General features: G+C 45.1%; 1 long non-coding RNA gene across 1 annotated transcript; it reads left to right on the top strand.

The window, feature by feature from the left end:
• The first annotated feature begins 8727 nt into the window (after nt 1–8727).
• LOC144236338 (uncharacterized) lies at nt 8728–12144 on the top strand. The gene is made up of 2 exons (XR_013336488.1): nt 8728–9961; nt 11269–12144. It is a non-coding gene; the product is annotated as an uncharacterized LOC144236338 (long non-coding RNA).
• The last annotated feature ends 3713 nt before the right edge of the window (nt 12145–15857 follow it).

Here is a 15857-nt window from a genome sequence, read left to right as displayed (position 1 = left end):
GGCGTCCCGAACTCATGCTCTTAAGTACTTTGCTTGACTGATTATTTTATTTAAACATTTTTATTATTATTATATTTAATGTTTATTTATTTTTGAGAGAGAGACAGGGGGTGGGGCTGAAGGGGCAGAGAGGCAGGACAGAAGATCTGAAGTGAGCTCTGTGCTGACAGCAGTGAGCCTGATGTGAGGCTCAAATTCACAAACCATGAGATTACGGCCTGAGCTCAAGTTAGACACTGACTGAGCCATCCAAGTGCCCCTATTTGCTGATTGTTTTTTTTATAAAAATTGCATATACTCCTGAGTGTATTTGCTTTAAACGTTGGAGAGTTTTAAGAAGTCTGGGAAACCCTAGACAAATTAATGATGAAATATGAGAGAAAGACCAGGTAGACTAAAACACTGAAAATTTCTGTGATAATAAAGAGAGAGAATACTAAATAAAGGGATCAGTTTTGAAATGCATCAGTGAAACTCTGCGAGAACAATCAAGTAGAATTACCAGACAGTGATGCTGGCAATATGACAGTCTAGATCCCCCTGTTGACTTTCATGGTGAAAACACGTACAAATGCTGCATAAAGGATAAAGGAATGTTGAGAAAACAAGACTTGAACAAACCGATAAAGTTAGGAGCTTCTTACTATACAGTAAGCTTCTTACTGCTATACAGTAAGTGAAAAAAGCAAAAATATAAAAAGGTCAAAGAACTGGCTTTCCCCATGAGGACACTGGCCAAATCAAGCTCTGGTTTTCAAGTGATGGGGTTCAGGACACACCATCTTGCAAGATGAGGGAGCAGTGTGAGAAGATTGCAGAGGGGGGCCAGTCTCTCTGACCTCCCCTGACCCTTCTCTCCAATGCAGGTCAGGAGACCCTCCAGTGAGAGGGGCACTTCCTATACGAGGAGGGAAGGAGCAGCCTCTCTTCCTAGCGAGAGAAAACAATCCCAACAGGCAGGCCCTGCTAGAGCTCCTCCAGCTCGCCCCTCATCCCCTTCGTCCGATCCCACTTGCCCACCCTGTCCACTGGCCATCAAACCTGGCCTAAAGTTGCCAGTCATCTCCCTATGAAGGTTCGTAGGTCATGTAAAACTTCTATTAAATGAATTTGTACAATGTGCTCCTGTTAATCTGTCCTTGTCGGTTTACTTTCCAGGTCCAGCCAGGGAACCTGAGAGGGTGGAGGAACACTTTCCTCCTCCCCTACAGGAGCCCTTGAGGGACCCAAGTGTGCAGGGGCCACGACCTGGGTGAGCACAGAGCAAAGGCCTGGAAATCACGGTGTCCTCTTAGTTTTCTTCCTCTCTCTCTCCTTCTGAGGAGGTCCCTCCCCAGTCATCACTCCCGGCCTCAGCCCTCGGGGGCCCCCTGCCTGCTGCTGGGCGGTGGGTAGTCACCGGAGTCTCCTGGCAGCCTGGGGCCGCCCTCCCTCCAGCGGGCTCTGCAGCAGCGGCTCTCCCAGTCGCCCTTTCCTGGGCACTGTGCCCGCGGGGAAACAGTGAGTCAGACGGTGTCTAGTAGCAACAGGTGATGAGCAGATCCAGGTATAGACAGATTCTTCTCTGTCTTCCCACAGAAGAGAAAGGTGAGCACCTCCCATGTGCTCGCCCTCGCCATCCGTTATTGTAGGAGCGTTAGCGCTCTGGCATTTATGCTCCGGATCTAAGCTTTCATTTGTTGTTTCATTCAATAAATATTTATGAAGGGCCCAGTCTGTGACAATTGGTTAAGTGCTGGGGACACACGAAGGGAGGTAAGACGTATCCCCGCCCTTCCAAAGCTCGCAGTGGGACTCTCAGGAGTGGACTGTTTCTAACCCCGGTCTGCAAACAAAGCGCGTGAAGCTCGGACAGACCAGGGAGGAGTGGTCACGGGGCGACAGCCGCACCGTCCCTTCTCCCGCACTTGCTCCTCTACCGCACCCAAGGCTCACTGAGAATTTGCGCGAGCCACGGCTTCTGGGTGGCAAATGACAGAAAAGGAAATCAATCAACCTTAAGCTAAAACAGGAATTTGGGAATTAGGAATGAAACCAAACTCTAGGTGGGGGAAGGGAGGGTGCAGGCACTGGGGGAGACTCAGGGGAGACTTGGTCCCAGGGAATCCTACTGTGTTGAGGGTTTCTCCCTTGCTCTTTTATCTCTAGCAGCCCCACAGTCTGGATTGACCTGTTTCTGATATCAGAGAGACACCCTCCAGGCACCTGGGGTGCAACTTACTGGCAGTCTATACCATGTCCTAATGACTCATGACAAAGGAAAAAGGGCTACTTCCCTGCTACCTATAGTTAGAACAATTCTGGGGAAAACGGATTTATTCTACATGGCCCACGAGCACACCTCCGGAGTCGCCTTTGACCCCAGAGGGGTGAGGAGTTCTGATTCGCTACTTCCTTTTTTTTTTTTTTAATGTTTTTATTTATTTCTGAGAGAGAGAGACAGCGTGAGCAGGGGAGGGTCAGAGAGAGAGGGAGACACAGAATCCAAAACAGGCTCCAGGCTCTGAGCTGTCAGCACAGAGCCCGACGCGGGGCTCAAACCCAGGAACCGGGAGATCATGACCTGAGCCAAAGTCGGATGCTTAACCAACTGAGCCCCCCAGATGCCCCTGATGGGCTACTTCTGTAGCCAAGGATGACAACGCTTATAATGGAAAGAAGGTGCGGTGGCACCAATGTGGCCACTGCACGGTGAGAACGGTGCCAACTCGGTCAGTACCTGGTGATGGGAGTGAAGAACACATCCCAGTAAAGATCTGGTACAGCACCTTTACCTCGATACCGATGCTACTGCCCTCTAATATTCAAACACTGTAATGATCAGTTTTGTTCTACTAGATGGCAACTAAAAAATTAATTAGGAAGCCTGTCCTGCTTTTTTCTCGTCTCAATAACATTCCATACATATGTTCCTTGATGTCTAAAAAAATTCACCCATAAAACATTGGGGAATAGGTTTTGGAATTAGGATGATAATATTTATTTAAAACTCTTTCTGGGGGTGGTGGTGCCTGGCTGGCTCAATTGGTGGAGCAGGCAACTCTTAATCTTGGGGTTGTGAGTTCACGCCCCACATTGGGTGTAGAGATTACTTAAAAATAAATAAAATTTAAAAAATAGAATAAAATAAAAATTCTTTCCTGAGTATGTTGTGTATTTAAATTTCCTTAATTAGTAACATTTGATAGGTGTTCAAACTATGTTAGNAACCCACGAACCGCGAGACCATGACCTAAGCGAAAGTCGGACGCCCAACCGACTAAGCCACCCAGGCGCCCCGAGAAATGGTATATCTTTAAGGAGACTTACGAATTTTCAGAAGATTAACATGAGAACTGTGTTGAAAAAGAAAGGTATCAGAAAAAGGCACCTCTCAAACAACTGGTGATGAAGAACTGACTGTTTTTCTTTTTTTAAAACTGAATGCCGATCATTTGTAAGACAGTCTTACGGTGACTAGAAAAATACAAGTTAAATAACTGGTATACAAAAGGCAAGCCCGATGCCCTATGTTTAGATTCAATAAAATCAGTCCCTGGCAACGTTTCTAAAGAATATCTCAGTTTCTGTCCTTGCCTCAGGTCGGACTGGGAATGACCTTTTCAGGGAAGGGAACTAGCAGCCAGGTTATGCAATAACACCCACATCGGTAAGTCAAAGATCACCAGGCATGGGCCTGCCCCTGAGCAAGCAGGGCTGTTACCCAGTGTATCAGGGAGCCAGCACACTGCAACACGCCAGCAAGAATGGAGTTGAAAGGACTTTCTGGGGAGGAGTTTGGCTTGTTGAGATCTTGAGATCTCACATCTTGAGATGTGGGGTTCTGCCGGGTTGGAGGCCATTCTCAAGAGGGGGCAAGTCTATGGGTGGGTGGAGCACAGGGATAGGGATAAGCAGAATCTAAAGCTTTCCCTGCCCCAGAGACAATGGCCAGTCACTTCAGCTAGGATGCAAAACATTTTGACTCTGCTGTGGCTTGGACACGTTCCTGTCTTTGTCTGTGTTCAGACAAGCCCAGGCCTGGTGTGCGGATGTTCTGTGAAACTGTGCTGTGCGCTCACTAGCGGTGAGGGCCAGGCGGCTCCCAGAGGCAGGGCCGCTTTCCCTTCCCCACCTCTGTGAGGTGACATGTGAGCTGTAAAACTTTAAAAACATTTGAAGGTAAAGGAACCGGATGTGGGGAGTTGCTCACCTGGAGGGTTTGTGCCTTCCCCCCACTCCCCCGCAGGTCAAGGGTGGAACTCCAGGCCCAGACACTGCTGCCGATGCTGGGCCTCACCCAGGAAACCTGGTGAGATTGGTGGGGGTATCAAAGGTGGGGATGTTTACAGGAAGGAAAGGCCTATTGTAGTTGGCCATGTTCCCAGGAGAAAGTCTAGAGATTTCTGGAAATACTCTGGTGCGGTTCTGACCCTGGGCTGCACCGGGCCTGTTCCCAGTTTAAATGACCACTCTCTGAGGGGCACGTTCACAAAGAGTCTCTCCAAAATAATCTGTGCAGATGGTTGACAAATGTTTGTAATTAACATGAAAATAAAAGTTATGTGTTTATTGTCCACATTCCAAAGTTCCCAGTTACAAAGAAGCAGATCCCTTTTAGGAAACTGGGTTCGAAACCAGCATTGATTCAACTGGATTATCTGCAAACTGACCTACAAGTAGACATTGAACTAAATGCAAAGTAACTCTCACAGTCCCCTTTTAACCTACTTTATTCTGTCCATGTTAGGACTGAACTCCTTATGCAAGGAAAATGTAATTGCTTATGCTTTTGAAATATATATATGTCTGTACTAAAAAACTGAGTTTCTGCTTGAATTTGTTTATTCTTTCTTAAGACATCTGGTGAAGAGAGGAAGTGGTAAGTAGGGTGGAAACGCATGATCTCTAATTGTTCTGAAAAAAGGTTTTATTTGACTTTCCTCTACATTTGGCTACAGAGGGGATAAAAGAAATGAAGTGTGACCCAGACTCTCGTGGTTCAGCTGGCTGGCCTCCATCTTACGATTTACACTGACTTGGTTAAGCCTTTTTTTTTTTCTTTTAAAGATTTTATTTGTTTAACTACTCTCTATGGCCAACATGGTGCTTGAACTCATGACCTCTAGATCAAGAGTTGCACGCTCTACCAACTGAGCCAGCCAGGTGCCCCTGATTTGGTTAACACTTGACCTGAAAAAAATGTAAGTATCCTACAAAGAGTCCGTATAAGAACTTACTAAGAGGATTTGCTACAACTCTTTCAACAGTCATAAACATTTATTAACTCTCTTTCTAAAAGGGTACCAAGAATCTGGTAATTGATGACTATAAATTATTGTCTGTAGAAGAAGCAGGAAACTTCCCTTTCTACAATAATTTCATCATCTGTAGAGAAAATGGGCTTTGGTACGGAGCCAGAGCATGCAAATCTAATAGGGGATTTTCAGTTCAGCATCAGAATAAGAAATCAAATAGAGTAAGAAGGTTAACCTGGAGGCTGAGGTACGTCTACCACTGCCCGGCTGTGGCCCCGGAGCAGGTCTTGCCCTGATGAAAAATTTAACTCGGGTGTCTTCATTTGTGAACTCTGAGCCCAGGGAGGTGCGTTTTGGTTTTGTTGTCCTTCTGTTTTTCACAGCTCTTCTTAAATCTTGTTTTGGTATCAGAAGCATGCGGACAATAAGGATATGCTGGAGATGGCAAAGGTCTGGGGACAGGTTTGGAAGAGTTGAGGACTGAGGCTCGTGAGCTTGGGGAAGAGGAAGTTCAAGGTGGGACAGAAAGATCTCTCTGGAAAACGTGGAACCTGCCACGTGAGGAAGATACATTCGTGTTCTGGGATCAAAGGATGGAAATTACAAGGAGATAGGCTTTGGTTCAATGTCAAAAACGTTCAGATTTTCATTAAAACATTACCAAGTATTAACTGAACACCTACTTTGTGCTAGGCACTGATCTAGGATCTGGGGATTCACAGTCAACAGCCCACAGAACTGCCCCAGGGAGGTGTACATTCTGTAGGGTAGCCTGATGTGCTAGTTGCTGGAGGTTTTCACACGGACAGGCTGTTCACAGAGAACACCACGTCTGGGATTCCTGCTCTGGATGGGTTAACTTCCTCAGTCTGAAAGCCTTAAAGGTCTTTAAGTGTATGAACATTTAGTCAATCAACAAACATTAATTGAACAACGTCTTACTGCCAGGTATAGCCCTGGTCACTGGAAATGTAAAAATCCAGAGACACATCTCCCCACCGTGGGGCTTTCAATCCTCCTGGGGAGAAAGATGCAAGCAATGTCAAAGCCTGGTGGTAGAAATACGTAACGCAGCAAGAGCCCACCAAGGTGGAAGAGAAAAGTCAGGCTGAAAGTGTTCTGAAAGAAAGGACATCGAGGTGTTTTAAGGGATGAGGAGGGCTTCAGCAGGCAGAGAGGACCCACGAACAAGGTCTTGGAAGCTGTAAATACAATGGCGCACGGAGAAAACTGCAGGTAGTTGTACGATCCTAGTTTTGGTTCTAATTCCCAGTGGATAAAAATGGCGCCGCAGGCACAGTCCCTGGGGATCTGCACTACCCATGCCATTTGAGGGCGGATCCCAGGGCTTGGCAGGGTGACTGATCTTATATGCTTATTCGTGTACTCTTCCAAAAATCATGGAGTACCTATTACGGGCTGGGTACTTTATTATGTGGCGGGGGTACAGAAGGACTTAGACCAAGTCCTTGTCCTCAAGGAGGCTCCGGCCTAAGGAGGGACACGGACGGATCAGCCAGGGGAGAGGAGTCACGGGTGTTGTGAAAGACACTTGGGCAAGGACGCTGAAACCACAGAGACCGAGTGAGAAGGGAAGGCGGCAGGCGGCAGAGGAGAGCGGAGGCCAAGTTCAGGGCGGCGCTGACCTCTGGGGTGAGCCCTGCCGGGCAGGAGGGATGACGGGGGGCAAGCGCGGGAACCCGCGGGGCGGCAGGGCCCNGCGGCCCTCCCGCGACCCCGCGGTCCGCGCACACTTGTGAGCAACGCCGTGTGTGTCCCGCCAGGACACCCCTCCCGTCCTGCACGGGTGACCTTTCCGAGAAGAAGCGCAGCAAGGCCGGGTGAGAGCGGAGACACCTCCAGGCCGGCCCGGACGCCGCAGCAGGGGAAGCGCGGCGAAAACGGGNTGGCTGTGCGCATGCGCGCCGCTGCCTGACCGCCTGCCGCTGCCGGCGCCCTGCCTGTCTCTGCGCATGCGCATTCTTCCCGACCGCCGTCAACGCCTATTTGCCTATGCACGTGCGCACCTCTCCCCGACCACCTGCCGCCAGTTCTCGCCTGCCTGTGCGCATGCCCACATATTCTGGCCCCAGTTCTCTGCAACGCGCAGCTGCGTGTCCCACAATCTCATTCAGCCCCACACTCTGTCCCTGAGGGAGCCTTAGATCCTGCCAGTTCAGGGCTCAGTCCCAGGAGTCCGGCCCCCCTGCCCCATTTCATTTGTGAGTCGTGAGGAGTGGGTCCCCAGGGTCCTCGCGACTTCTGTCCAACTTGACTACACATCTCGTGCTCACATGCTCGCCCTCCTCAGGGTCAAGCATTTGCTAGAGGAGCTCTTAGAACTCAGAGAAACACATTTACCCGTTTATTAAAGGACACGACTAAAGTGTGCAGATGAGTAGCCAGATAAAGAGACGCATGGGGTGAGGTCTGGGAGGCCCCAACACAGGAGCTTCTGGAGTTGGGGTGTCACCCTCCCTGGTGTGGATATGTTCACCGACCTGGGAGCCCTATGAGCCCCTTACTTTAGGGTATGATCAGTCATTAACTCCATTTTCAGCCCCTTTAGCTTCTCAAGAGAATGGCGGGGGAGGGTGGTGAAATTTTAAGCTCCTAATCTGGGCTTGGTCTTTGTGGTGAAGGGACCCCCCCTGGGATCACCTCATACAAATAAAAGACACTCCTATCAGCCATGACATTACAAGGGTTTCGGGAGGCCTGTGCCAGGAACTGGGGCAGAGCCCCGCATGTATCTTTTCTGTCATTTCATGGTGGTGTGGCCTCACATATCATTCCCTGCCTCTAGTCAAGATGACTTTGGGATTCTGTTGGGTTGAGTCTGGGTGCTGGGATCCTCGCTCTACTTTGTGGATTGTGGGGGATGGCGATCGCTGGTGCTGGAGTCACCTTACTATTGTGTAGACGGTAAGAGTTTACTTGCTGTATTTCGCGTGCTCTCCCAGCTTCCCAGTGAGGTGAATGTTATGATTTCCATGCTGCCAGCGAGAAACCTGAAACCCAGACAGAGCAGGTGAGTTTGCCCTGTGATTCAGCTCATGCACAGCATCAAACCCTTGTCCATCCTGGCAGGTTCATCCCGAGGATAATGTGGGTGAAAGGAGCTGCTGTTAATAACTGCCTGGAGAGCCGGGGGTAACATGGAGCCCTAGGGGGCAGACTGGGGAGTGTGTGCAACTGGTGGTCTCTTTAAAAGAACAAATTGTAATCTTGGTAATCGTTTTTACTTTTAAAAATTCTCCATCTTACTGATTTTTAACCTTAGATTTATTATTTCTTTTCTTTAGAAAGGATAAGATTGCCATCTCCTTTTATGAAGCCAATGTAACTCTAATATCAAAACTATTTGATAAAAATAGTACACTAAAAGTAGATTACAGTCCAGTCTCACTTGTGAATACAGATGCAAGCATCCTAATGTGTATTAGCTCACTGAATTCAGTGATTAAAAATTATAATATACTGTGATAAATTATGGTTAATTTTAGGAAGGTAAGGAGAAAAATTTTACATTAGAAAAAAACTATTAATGTAATTTCATATACTAACAAGTTAAAGAAGGAATACTTAGGAACATTTCAAGAGACACACAAAAAACATCTCATTTACTATTTAAGTTAGTAGATAACTAGAAAGAAAAAGAAACTTCCTTAATGGAATAGAAAAGTATTTATCTTTTTACTTGGAAAAACTTGAAAAGCATTCTCTTTAAGATCCGGAACAATACAAGATACATACTATCGTAATGTTCTACATAACACTGAAAGTTCAGGACAATGTAATAAGACAGGAAAGAATGCTAAGAAATATAATGATTGGGTGAAAAGAGATGAAATCATCGCAATTGCAAGCATTGTGATCATTTATAAGAAGACTAAAAACAACAGACTTTTAGAAATAATAAGAAAGTTCAATATTATAATACTAACATACAAAAATCAATAGCATCCCTCAATATCAGCAATAATAAAATCAAGAAGATCATAGGCAATAAAATACCAAAACAAAAACAACAAACCTGCAAAATATCAAGGACTTAAGAGACAAACATTCACAAGATCATTACAAAAGAAAATTTAAAACTCTGTAGCAAAGGGCATAAAGAAAGAGCTGAATTAATAGCGAGGTAAATCATCTGCAGTATTTAAAGATAACAATTTTTCCCTGATTTAATGCAGTTTCAAGCAAAGTCACTGCCACTATTGGGGAGATCCTGCTCTGCTCATATTTGGAATGAACCTTCCACTGAGTGAGTCTGGGTTGAAGGCAGGACCCCCTCTGTGGAAGTCATAGAAGGACCAGACACCCCTTCTGGCTCTTCGGAAGTTAGCACATGAGTATGTGATCCGAGCTCAGACATGAAATTCTCCTTCTCAGGGCTCTGACTCCTGAGCGATGCAGTGATGTGGGGAGGGTTCAGAGGACTTTTCACTGTGGCCGCCTCCATGTTGGTGTCCCAACAGCTGCTCCCTCCTGTCTGTCTGTCCTCCTGCCACCTGCTCTTCCTTGGTTAGTGCCCAGATTTTGAGCTTGTTTCTCTGGGCTTTTCTCCCAAGAGCTCTGGTGAATTCTGATGCCTTTCTTCTTCAGTAGATTCATTTCTGCATTAAATTAGGTAGACCAGTTTCTGATGCTTGTAATCAAGAACCTGGAGCTGGGAACATTGCCACGATATTGCTGAACTTCGAGGGGAAGAATTCCAGTCTGTGAGTAACTAAGATCAGGAGTCAGCAAACTTTTTCTGTAACAAATACTAACCATTTTAAGCTTTGGTGGCTGGATGCAACTATTCAACTCTACTGTTGTCAGGGCTCAAAAGCAGCCATTGGCAGTATGTAAGCAAATGGGCATGGTTGTGTTGCAATAAATTTTTAATTACAAATAGTTGGTGAGCAGAGTTTGGCCCAGGGGCTGTACTTCCCTGATATCTGATTAAGACAGTCATGAAGTGGCGCCCGGTTGGCTCAGTTGGTTAAGCATCTGACTTCAGCTCAGGTCATGATCTCACGGTTCATGAGTTTGAGTCCCACATCAGGCTCTGTGCCTGGAGCCTGCTTGGGATTCTGTGTGTGTCTCTCTCTCTGCCCTCCCCTACTTGTGCTCTGTCTCTCTCTAACTCTCAAACATGAATTAATGTTAAAGAATTTTTTAATAAAAATAAATTTAAAAAAATTAAAAAAACAGTTATGAAAAAGAAAAGCAAAGAGGAGACAGACTCACTCTACTAACTAGCAGACACATCACCCAGCCATAGGAAAAACAATATGGTACCAGTATGGAAACATACCCATGGCTCGCGGAACAGAATAGAACCAGAAACAGGCCCATGAGAGTTTGGGTTACTTAAACATTTTGTAGGAAAAGTTGGTTCACCAAATGGAAAAAGATAAATTAGGTCCCTATTTAAGGAAAAATATAAAAATAAGCTCAAAATGTAAGTATGAAGTGGGGCACCTGGGTGGGTCAGTTGGTTGTGTCTGACTCTTGATTTTGGCTCAGGTCATGATCTCATGGTTCGTGGGATAGAGCCCTGTGTCAGGCTCAGCACTGACAGCACAGAGCCTGCTTGGGATTCTCTCTTCCTCTCTTTGCCCTTCTCCTGCTCATGCTCCCTCTCTCTCAAAATAAATAAACTTAAAAAAAATAAGCTAAATACAATAGAATAAAATTTCTAGAAGAAAATATGAAGTATCTTCAGGACTTCAGGGTATGAAAGGATTATGATTGCCAGGCCGTTATTACACTATTTTACATTCTCAGAGGACACATCAGCAGAGAAAGCCGTTGTATTATTAGGGCAAGTTAACTTGGGTGAGCACAGTCTTATTCAAAGACCAGAACACAAGTGGTGAACCATTCACTGGGCGGTGGAAAGAAAGGAAGGCCAGGCTGCATGAGGAATGGGTGTTTTTGTGTGGACAACAATGATGGCAAACCCTGAAGGGACAGTATTTGGAGCCAAAAAGCAATCCAAGGCTCTGATGGAAAATTCTTTAAATAACATGGCTTTCAGGTCCAAGAATGGGACAAGCGAGACAGAGTAGATCCTTACCGTTATCTTGCTGGAGAGGCAATAAAAAAGACCGGAAACACACAACCATGGCTTCAAACCCAAGTGTCGTCACATAGAAGCTGTGAGAGCTCCCTCTTCTTTGGAATGGATGAATACTACCCTCATCTGAGGGTTGCTGGGATTTCTGGAATGTAAGCAGGTAAGGTGGACTGAGACGGTTACACGCTCTTTGTTGTGCCCTCCCATTGAAAAGTGGAGTTTGTTTTCCCTTGCTTTGAATCCAGGCCGCCCAGCATGATGGAACGTGGCAGAAGTGGTGCCTCTGCGTCCTGCTTCTCGGACACTGTAGGTCTGGGCATCGGCCACTGGAGTGTAAAGAGGCCACCTGGAGAGAGAGAGAGGTACCAGCTCTCCAGCCATCTGTGCCAAGGCACCAGACATGTGAAGGAAGCAATCTTGGACACTGCAGCCCAGCCACTGACTGATGAGATCAAGGCCAGCAGATCCATCGAGTCCATCCACAGAATTATGAGTGATAATGCATGATTGTAGTAGTTTCAAAATATTAGGGCTTATTTGCTAGGCAGCCACAGACAACCAAGAGTCTATTAAGCAACTACCAAGCACCAGAGTGCTTGGAATATGCAATATCCCAAATCATTGTACCAAGCTTTCACATTGTAGCAGTTATGCCAGTGAGCCCAGCATATGGGGGCTATCCTTCAGGAAAAAGTCAGTTTCCATTTAATGCTTTTCCAGACCACTAATTTATATATCAGTTAATTAATTCCTCCTTTCAACAAATGTTAAATGGATGTCTACTCTATGTCAAATGCCCTTTTCTTGTCTGAAAGTAATTAAAATGATACCCTTTAAGTCTCTGTTGGTGATGTGACAGTTATTTAGATAATCAGGATAATAGGGTTTAGCTAAAAAGGCATATATTTCTCTGATCTGGACAAGTAAGAAATGAAGTTCAAAGGAAATTTATCCTAAGCAAATTATAATGAATATCTTTCTATGTATTAATACTTAAGCTGAATGGAAACCAGTTAGCTATTTCAAGTTTAAAGTGGTCTGTATTTTGCCTATCATTCCAGATTTATCTAAAATGAAAATTTTAATTGAGCAACTTAACTCAAATTAATATTCATTCATTCATTCAACAAATACTTATTAGATGACTTCTGTGTGCCAGCGATCATGCTAATCACTAAGTTTCTAGTTCTGAACAATTCAGACACACACATTGTCTTTTCTGCCCAGAAATCCACCATTCCTACCAATATCACAGGGGAATGGGGTGGGGAGAAGCTTAAAGAAGTATAGATTGAGCATGGTGTTTGTACCGGCATGATTCCATAGATTAAGAAGTTGTGGTCTAGGTACTTGGAGATGGATTCTTCCCTGTGTGTGATCTAGTTACAGGTAAACTGAGGAAGTAGAATAGGTGTTAAGTTCAAGCAGAACTTCAGCCTATTATATAAGTTTACCAATCTTTATATCTATAGAGTTGCTTGTTTTTATTTGCAGCTAGGCAAGTTTGCTAATCTGAGCGGCAAGAGAAAGAAGGCTGTCAAGTGCATCTGAATAAGCGGAGGTTGTTCTCAAGATCTCTTTCAGGTGAATGTGTAGCCCATACACCTGCACATGGAATGAACTCCACAGCCATCATCATCCAAGCCAGAGAGAGCAAGTCCACTGTTACTTTATAATCAGGGACAGCCTCTGGTCCTGGGTTCTAACGTCTATAATCCTCAGGAAAATGTCTCAGCAAAAGACAGCAGGGATGAAAGCCTGTGCTGTTCCCTCAACGTTGACATATCAACCTTTGGCAATCATGAGGCCATGTTTCTCCTCACTTGTTAACGCTGCCACAGATCACAGCTGTCCCTTAGCTAGAGCTCAGGCCAAAGTGCAGTTCATCGTCCTCTTCCCACTTGCTGGTAATCAGAGTTACGCTTTCACATGCATAGAAAGGTCAGTGAATAAGTGGGCAGAGTCATGTTGCACGACAGCCTTCCATACCTGCAGAAAATGTAACATCTATCCCCAAAGACACGGCCATGGTCACACCGTCTACAGATTCATCTGTCTCTGGAACAGTAAAGCACTAACACTGAATCCTCTCTTTGTTGGTTGGGGCACTGATGTCTGGGCTGTAGTGGCCAAGGGGGTACAAACTGGGACTCATCTTCGCCAAGCCGTACAGCATTTAATTACAGCGAGTGCACTTGCTGTCAGAATGAAGAACTCTCTGGTGTGACTGGTAGATGGTTTCATAAGAGGAAGGATGACCCCATGTGGCAGTTTTAAAGCATAACCTCAATTTTTTTGGTGCTTCTCATATCAAGGTGGCATATGTACCCTGTCTTTACTGTAGGAGGGCTTGTGGTTACTTTGACCAGCGGACTCTGACACCAGCGATGCTACATGACTTCCGAGGTTATATACAAAGGGCTCTCCAGCTCCCTCCTTGTGGGAACACGTGCCCTTTGAGCCCTGAGCCACCATGTGTGAAGTCCAGTCACGTTTTCATCTCATGCTGGAGAGACTATGTGTATGCTATAGGGCTGACAGTCCCTTCTGAGCCCTGATCTCCAGCCACCTGCAATGTGTCAGACATGTGAGTGAAAGCGTCTCAGACACTCAGAAGCAGCCCGCCTGTCCCATGAAACAAAAGAATTACCCTGGGGAGACTTGCCCAAATTCCTGACCCACAAGATCACGAGATTTAATAAAATGATTGTTGTTGTGAGCCACTATTTAGGGTAGTGTTTTAGTGCAGTGATAGATTACTGAGACATCCTTTGTGTTAGTTCAGGTCCTAGAAGAGCGAGTGCCAGGTCGAGATTAGACATGCAAGATTTATGGCTGGGAATCCTTCTGGCCTCTAGGAGGGACAGAGGGGACACAGCAGAGTAGGTGGGAGGAGCCTTCAGCCTGGGGTGCAGGTCCGGGGTCTGCAAAGTCTTGGTTACATCATCGTTGTGCGACAGTCTTGTCTGGGCTGGCAGGGGCTCCCAAGCCTGTTAGAGACACCCTACTTGTCCAGACTACCTGATGGTCACACTGGAGTTTTGGACTTGCATGAGCTGCGGTGCGCTAGTTTGTAGAATGTAGTTCAGAAACTCATTACACACGGCACAGCCCTTTACAGTGGCACTTAACACAGTGTGTTATAATAACTTCCCAAATGTCTGCTCTGTTCACCAGACTTTGAGATTCTGGGAGGTACATGTATGTGTCTTTCACCTTCATAGGCTTCTTCATCCCCAAGTTCCTGACTCAGTGAATGTTTGTTGAATGACTAATGATCAAAGTTTGTTTTCTGTGTAGGCACCGGAATAATCCTTTGACCATGTATGTGAGGGCTCATTCTGGACTCTCTCTTCTATTCCGCTGGTTTCTATGTCTCTCTTTATGCTGGTAAGCATCCGGTGCTGATTACTGTGACTTTGTAGTAATTTGAAATCAGGAAGTGTGAATTTTCTAGCTTTGTTCTTCTTTCTCAGGATTGTTTTGGCTATTCAGGGTCCCTTGAAATTCCATATGAATTTTAGCATAAGCTTGTCTCTTTCTGCATTAAATCTGTAGATCACTTTGGGTGGTATTGACATTTTAACAATATTAAGTCTTCCAATCCATGAACATGGGATCTTCCCACTATTTGTCTTCTTTGATGTCTTTCAGAAACGTTTTACAGTTTTTATAATACAAGTCTTTCATCTCCTTTGTTAATTCCCAAGTATTTTTTCTTTTTGACATAATTATTAATGGAATGGTTTTCTTAATTTCCTTTTCAGATTGTTCATTGTTCACGTGCAGAAATGCAACTGATTTTTGCTTAACTTTGTATCCTGCCACCTTGCTGAACTTACTAGTTCATTATTATTAGTTTATTATTGTGCATGCATGTATACACTTGCACACGTGCAGTCTTTAGGGTTAGGGTTTTTACATATAAGATCTTATCATCTGTGAACTGAAATAATTTTACTTCTTCCTTTTCATTTTGGATGTCTTCTATTTCTGTTGTCTAACTGCTGTGCTTAGGACTTCCAGTGTGATGTTGGGTAGCGGCAGCCAAACCAGGCATCCTTGTCTTGTTCTGACCTTACGGGAAAAGACTTGTCTTTCACCACTGAGTATGATGTTTGTTGTGGGGGCTTTCATATTTTTATCATGTTGGAGGGGTTTCCTTCAATTCCTAGTGTATTGATGTTTTCATCATAAAAGGGTTTGAATTTTGTCAAATATATTTCCGCATCAATTGAGACAATTACGAGGTTTCCCCCTTCTTTCTCTTAATGTGGTGTATTACACTGACTGATTTTTGTTATCATCGTATCATGTTTGTTTCCCAGGAATAAAACCTACCTGCTTGGTGTATAATCCTTTTACTATGCTGCCAAATTTGGTTTGCTAGCGCCTTATTGAGAATTTCTGCATCAATTTCATAAGGACTATTGGCTTTAGTTTTCTTGTCCTATTTTTGTCTTGCTCTAAGGGTAATGTTGGCTTTATAGAATGAGTAAGGGTGTGTTCTTTCCTCTTTAAACTTTTGGAAAAGTTTGAAAGGAGTTGAC

This window comes from Crocuta crocuta, unplaced genomic scaffold (assembly GCF_008692635.1).
Source record: "Crocuta crocuta isolate KB4526 unplaced genomic scaffold, BGI_CrCroc_1.0 scaffold80, whole genome shotgun sequence".
Classification (NCBI taxonomy): domain Eukaryota; kingdom Metazoa; phylum Chordata; class Mammalia; order Carnivora; family Hyaenidae; genus Crocuta; species Crocuta crocuta.
Note: the sequence above shows the minus strand (reverse complement) of the source record. Positions and strands in the feature narration are given on the sequence as shown.